Source organism: Dendrobates tinctorius, unplaced genomic scaffold (assembly GCF_039654945.1).
Source record: "Dendrobates tinctorius isolate UK_male_01 unplaced genomic scaffold, ASM3965494v1 ptg000008l, whole genome shotgun sequence".
Lineage (NCBI taxonomy): Eukaryota > Metazoa > Chordata > Amphibia > Anura > Dendrobatidae > Dendrobates > Dendrobates tinctorius.
The window spans coordinates 67,232,998-67,239,868 of NW_027361676.1; the positions used below are offsets into that span (position 1 = coordinate 67,232,998).

At 44.4% G+C, this 6,871-nt stretch overlaps 1 long non-coding RNA gene across 2 annotated transcripts in view; it reads left to right on the plus strand.

The window, feature by feature from the left end:
* The window catches only part of LOC141092109 (uncharacterized), an 84,623-nt gene extending 79,500 nt beyond the window's left edge, over positions 1 to 5,123 (plus strand). For both annotated transcript variants that reach the window (XR_012232684.1, XR_012232685.1), the window contains one exon: positions 4,106 to 5,123. This is a non-coding gene — a long non-coding RNA (uncharacterized lncRNA). The remainder of the gene's footprint in view (positions 1 to 4,105) is intronic.
* The last annotated feature ends 1,748 nt before the right edge of the window (positions 5,124 to 6,871 follow it).

Here is a 6,871-nt window from a genome sequence, read left to right on the forward strand (position 1 = left end):
TTAAGTTAAAGGTACCATCATTTCTGTCCAGGCCTATTTCATGAGTTTTATTTTTTTAAATTTTGTGAAAGCATGGTTGAAAAGCAATATCTGACTTTCATTTGTTCATTTTCATAGATTTTTTATTTATTACTAGATGGTGGGCCGATTCTAACGCATCGGGTATTCTAGAATATGTATGTAGATTATTTATGAAGATTTAATAATAATTCAATAATGCACCCCCCAATCCTGATATGCATGGTCCTCTCACCCCCCAATCCTGATATGCATGATCCCCTCACCCCCCTATCCTGGTATGCATGATCCCCTCACCCCCCTATTCTGGTATGCATGGTCCCCTCACCCCCCAATCCTGATATGTATGGTCCCCCTCACCCTCCAGTCCTGGAATGCATGGTCCTCTCACCCCCCAATCCTGGTATGCATGATCCTCTCACCCCCCCAATCCTCGTATGCATGGTCCCTCTCACCCCCCTTTCCTGGTATGCATGGTCCCGTCACCCCCCTCTCCTGGTATGCATGGTCCCGTAACCCCCCTTTCCTGGTATGCATGGTCCTGTCACCCCCCTTTCCTGGTATGCATGGTCCCGTCACCCCCCTTTCCTGGTATGCATAGTCCCGTCACCCCCCTTTGCTGGTATGTATGGTCACCCTCACCTCCCTTTCCTGGTATGCATGGTGCATGGTCACCCTCACCCCCCTTTCCTGGTACGCATGGTCCCCCTCATCCTCCCTTTGCTGGTATGTATGGTCACCCTCACCCCCCTTTCCTGGTATGCATGGTCCCCTCACCCCCCTTTGCTGGTATGTATGGTCACCCTCACCCCCCTATCCTGTAATGCATGGTCCCCCTCACCCCCCTTTCCTGGTATGCATGATTATCCTCACCCACTTTTCCTGTTATGCATGGTCCCGTCACCCCCTTTCCTGGTATACCTGGTCCCGTCACCCCCCTTTCTTGGTATGCATAATCCCATCACCCCCCTTTCCTGGTATGCATAGTCCCATCACCCCCCTTTGCTAGTATGTATGGTCACCCTCACCTCCCTTCCCTGGTATGTATGGTCCCCCTCACCCCCCTTTCCTGATATGCATGGTCCCCCTCACCCCCCCTTTGCTGGTATGTATGGTCACCCTCACCCCCCTTTGCTGGTATGTATGGTCACCCTCACCCCCCTTTCCTGGCATGCATGGTCCCCCTCACCCCCCTTTCCTGATATATATGGTCCCCCTCACCCCCCTTTTCTGGTATGTATGGTCACCCTCATCCCCCTTTGCTGGTATGTATGGTCACCTGTTATGATTGAGTCACCGTAGGAGGCAGACACAAAAATAGAAGCTACGTCCAGAAAACCAGAGAAGTTGGCAACCATCAGATTGCAGACCCCTGAACCTATCAACACAACTAGCAGTAGCCGTGGGGGGTTCCTACGGTGCCCTAGACCCCTCGATCACAGCCGGAGAGCTAAATAGCCTAAAGACAGAAAAGGAAATCTAAACTGCCCCAGAGCAGACCCCAAAGTAAAAGGCAGCCCCCAACATATAATGACAGTGAAGCAAGATGAAAAAACACTCACACAGATAGAAAGATAGGCTGAGCAAATGATGGGGCCCAAGCTAACTAAACAGAACAGGAAAGGAAGGTTGCTGTCTGCAATCTGCCAAAACCCTATCAAAGACATAAGCCAACAAGCTGATATGGAAAAAGACCCTGAAGCAGCTAGGCTTCAAAAACTAAATCAGCACTCAGGTATTTTCAGAAGACAGAGCTAAAGGAATTCAGCTCACCCCAGCAGGGAATGGCAGAAGTCCAGAAAAACAAAGCAAAACAAAGTCAAAGCACAAATGCAAAAGGCCGAGCAGAAAACTTAGCTTTAGAAGAGCAGGAATTCAGACTGGTCTCCAAGGATCCCACAGAGAAATCACCCGCAGGGCAGAAGGGCGTTGGCAGCCTTATATCCAGTCAGTAACTCCACTCAGCCAGTCATCATCATTAGGCTCAGGTGTTTGATAATCAGGCTCACTACCTTTCTTTACCAGAAGAGGGAGTTCATCGGGCCTCAGTAGTGAAGGGGAAAATGAACTCACAACAGTCACCCTCACCCCCCTTTCCTGGCATGCATGGTCCCCCTCACCCCCTTTTCCTGATATACATGGTCCCCTCACCCCCCTATCCTGTTATGCATGGTCCCCCTCACACCCCTTTCCTGATATGCATGGTTATCCTTACCCCCCTTTCCTGTTATGCATGGTCCCCATCACCCCCCTTTCCTGGTATGCATGGTCCCCTCACCCCCCCTTTCCTGGTATGCATGGCCCCCTCACCCCTAGGAAACTGCATACATACAAAATAAAAATTATGCTCACCCATCTTTCCTGTGGTCCAACACTGTCCCATTCTGTCGGAGGCTGGGGGAGCCGGGAGGAGTGTGGCATTGGCGCCAGAGTACGCGCATGCCCATACCACGCTGTCCGGCGCCATTTTCCTGAAAACACACTGCAAATGTGTTATCAGGAAAATGGCGCCAGATAGCGCTATGCGCGTGCGCGATTCTCATGCACACTCCTGCCCCGGCATCTTCCGATCCCAGTAAGGCTCATCGCGAAGGACCGAAGATGACGTCACTCTCGCGAGAGCGCAACGTCATCAACGGCCTTTGGCTCAATGCCTTACTGGGACTGGAAGATGCCAGGCGCGTGGTGAGAGGAAGGAAAGAGTCCGGGGGCCGTCCGAAGGTGAGTATATCACTATTTTTTATTTTAGTTCTATTTTTTACAGATTTATGGTACCCAGGGTTCGGAGGAGTCTCCTCTCCTTCGGACCCTGGCTACCATCGGCACATTAGGCCGCGACCAATCAGCGAGGTGGGATTTCCGTTACAGACAGACAGACAGAATTAGATAATTATATAGTAGATGGTTATTTCTGTAACCATTGTGGCTTTTTCTGTCATTAAACGACGGGTACCAACAATTTTGACCACGTATGTATCTAGAATGATGGCTTCGAGAATCCACCTCACCAGGTTAGGCCAGTCTCACATGTCCAGATAATTCCAGTACCGGAGAAAATGGTCCCGTAGCTGTCCGTGTGGATACGTAGCTCATCCGTATGTCATCCGTTTGCTGTCCGAGTGGTGTCTGTGTGCTGTCCGTGTGAATACATACAGTATCACACACAAAGGTTTTGAGGTCCAAATGAGGGGTTAAGGCATTAATTAAAGGCTTGGAACTGGCAAAGGTGTCATCCATTATTGATTATGGCTTAAAACAGTACCAAAAATGTTTTCGACAATGACATATCATCTTAGGGGTGTGCGTTAGGACTCTTTAGGCATCACAAATATGTCAATTGACAATGAGGCATTGTGGTTGGCATGGCTTGTGTCATGTTGCTTTGGGGTATGCCAACATATGCTTGATGAGGAACCACGGCTGCAAAAGAGGCTATGGGTTCACCCTCTACTATTCCTACATGGGGCATATGGTCATTTTAAAAAATCGTATAATGAACGTTGCAGATACCCATTGGAGTTTGTTGCTTTTTGTCATCTTTCCATTACCGGATTTGACAACATACTTCAGTTTTTACGTCCTCCTTACCTTCTCAGACAAGACACCTGCATGCGACTAAACATTTCTCCTGAGGAGCGTTTGCTAGTAACCTTGAGGTAATTTTTTTGCACAACACATTATATTCTGCCCATTAACAAGCAGACCACCTTTGTGGCTGAAGTGGTTAATTTTCTATTGTGTAAGTTTTCAGTTCACTAGGTTAGACAATTACCATAATCATAACTGACAGAAATGTCTTTGTTAACCAATGCGTTAGAAATAAAGGACACCATACACTTGGTATATGTGTTATTACAAACAATAAAATAGTAGGCACCACAAACCAACTCGTAACATGCCCACTTTGTGAACTTTATACGTGACACCTGTGCGCTTCATTCATGGGTGGGGTTTCTATTGGCCGATACCTATATTTGCTGCTGTTCTGTGCTGTATAACCTTCACTATGTAATAATTGTTTGATTTATCATCATATTCCACAATTGATGGTGATGTTTATATATCAAAACTATGGTTTTGTTTGCAGATTCCTAGCTACTGGCCACTCATATTCTTCACTTCATTTTGAGTTCCTCCTTGGCATGTCAACCATATCCGGGATTGTGCGCACAACCTGTTGTCTGATTTGGGATAAGATGAAGAGCCGCTTCATGCCTCAGCAACCACACAACACTGGTTGCGGATTGCCCAGGGTTTCATGGAAGCCACAGAGTTCCCAAATTGCATTGGTGCCCTCCCTGGATGGTAAACACATTCGTGTCAAGAAGCTGCCAAACTCTGGGTCTTGTTATTTTAATTACAAAAAACATTTTTCCGTAGTGCTGCTGGCTGTAGCTGACAGCAACTACTCTTTTGTTCTTGCTGACATTGGGGTATATGGGAGTGCCTCTGATTCTCGCATCTTTAGAGCTTCAAGGTTAGCTAGGCTACTTGCTGACGTTAATTTAAATCTGCCCCAATCGTGTGCTTCCTGGAGCGTCGGGCCCACCTGCACCATTTATCATTGTTGCTGATGAGGGTTTTTGCTCTCTCAAGGCATGCTCTTCGACCATTTCCACATCGAAGTTTGGACAAGCGGATGCAAATTTTTAACACTCGACTGATGAAAGCCCTGGTTGAGTATGCTTTTGGAATCTTGACATCAAGATGGCGTATCTTTGAAACACAAATCCAGATGCATCCAGAAAATGTACAGGCAGTCATAAAGGCTGCCGTTATTTTGCATAATTTCTGGCGACAACAAGAAGCATCCTTGAAAGATGTTGGAGAGAGTGGTTAATGTGGCATTTTCTTGTCTACAAAAGCTCTGGTGATGTCAAGGGCAGAATGTTGTGTATTTGATCTGTATTGCAATGTCTGACTCCATAGGCAAATTGCACTGACACATTGGACACAGCTGTGGATTTTTATGTCTCCATCATAGAGAGAGAATAAAAAGGTTATTTTCATTCTATTAAATTGCTTAAAAAAAAGAAAAACACTTAAAATAATGTAATTCTTAATGAGTTTTTTTTAAATAATAAACATCACAAATCAGCAAATAACATTGACATATTTGGTGTCCCTTTAATCGTAACAACCGGCACAACACAGTGATCAGATTATTTACGGGGAATGGCATAAAAAAAGTCATGATTGATATTTTTTTGCCAATTAAACCCATAAAAATGTAATAATAGTGCAATGCTTACGCCGTGTTCTTACACGTAGCGTAAATGCTGTGTTCTTTTCTACTGCTTTTTTCTGCAGGTGTCTGCACCAGCTGATGCAATAAGAATCTTCTCTGATTATTGCTTGTTTGCTGCATTTATTTTTTGCATGATCCCCCATATTTGATGCATTTTTGGTGCAGATGTGAAGCTGCATTTAATGCTTATTTACTAATACAGAAAAGTTTTGATTTTGCTTTTAAGAATGTAAATTGTCTCTTCAGAGAGGAAGAGGACTAGAACTCTAGTGCCACCTATTGGAAGTAGCAATCCTAAAAGTCAATGTCGACCCTTTAACGAGCCTTGTTACATGACTTAGGATAAAAGCCAAAACCAGAATCTCAATTTGCAGACACTGTGTTTCGGGGTACTGCCCCTTAGAATCATAGAATCATAGAATCATAGAGTTGGAAGGGACCTCCTGGGCCATCTGGTCCAACCCCCTGCTCAAAGCAGGATTCGCTAAATCATCCCAGTCAGATGTCTGTCCAGCCTCTGTTTGAAGACTTCCATTGAAGGAGAACTCACCACTTCTCGTGGCAGCTTGTTCCACTCATTGATCACTCTAACTGTCAAAAAGTTTTTTCTAATATCTAATCTGTGTCTCCTCCCATTCAGTTTCATCCCATTGCTTCTAGTCTTTCCTTGTGCAAATGAGAATAAAGTTGATCCTTCTACAATGTGACAGCCCTTTAGATATTTGTAGACAGCTATTAAGTCTCCTCTCAGTCTTCTCTTTTGCAAACTAAACATTCCCAAATCCTGCAACCTTTCCTCATAAGACAGGGTTTGCAGACCGGTCACCATTCTGGTCGCTCTTTTCTGAACTTGCTCCTTGTCAGTTGAAAGTGTGAGATCTGGTTTGGCAGTGTGAGAGGCGTATCTACTTATCCCCCCATAGAAGAGGCTACACACGAAAGGCGCGTTGTGGCGTCAGGACAGCTTGCAGGTCAGATACAATTTTCCCTTTAATGTTTTTCTGCACAATAATGTTTTGATTGGACAAAATCTCCATTTATCGAAAAGCCGCTATGCACTAATTGCACTTTGCAGGCATATTTAATAGGTATGTATTGTTGCACTTTGCAGATGGGTCTATTATCTGGCATTTGCCAAGATTCTTTCTAAAAACTATGCTGCTATGCACTATTGCACTTTGCAAAGATGATAAGAATTGCTTATGTGAATTGTGGCGATATACGCTGCTGCATAAGTGCAAAAGAGATTTTGTGAGATATTATTCTCCTGTATATATTTTTTGTGTGGATATTTGTATGCATAATGAGATTGAGGGAACATTAATATTTAGTAGGCTGAATATTCTGCCACTTATATCTATTTCAATAGAGAAAAAACTCTTCTTTGTCCCTGTATTATCTCTTTGCAACATCATAAATATAGGTTAAATTGTACCCATATATGATCTGTGACTAGCAGTCGCTTTTGCATATGTATCTCCATTATGTGATTTTAATTATTTGTTTGAATAAAGATGGATAATGATTTATTATTACTAGGCGTATACTTCCATTTTTTGTAGGTTTTTGTTCACCTCACATTTGAAGTGGCTTTGAGGTGTCTGT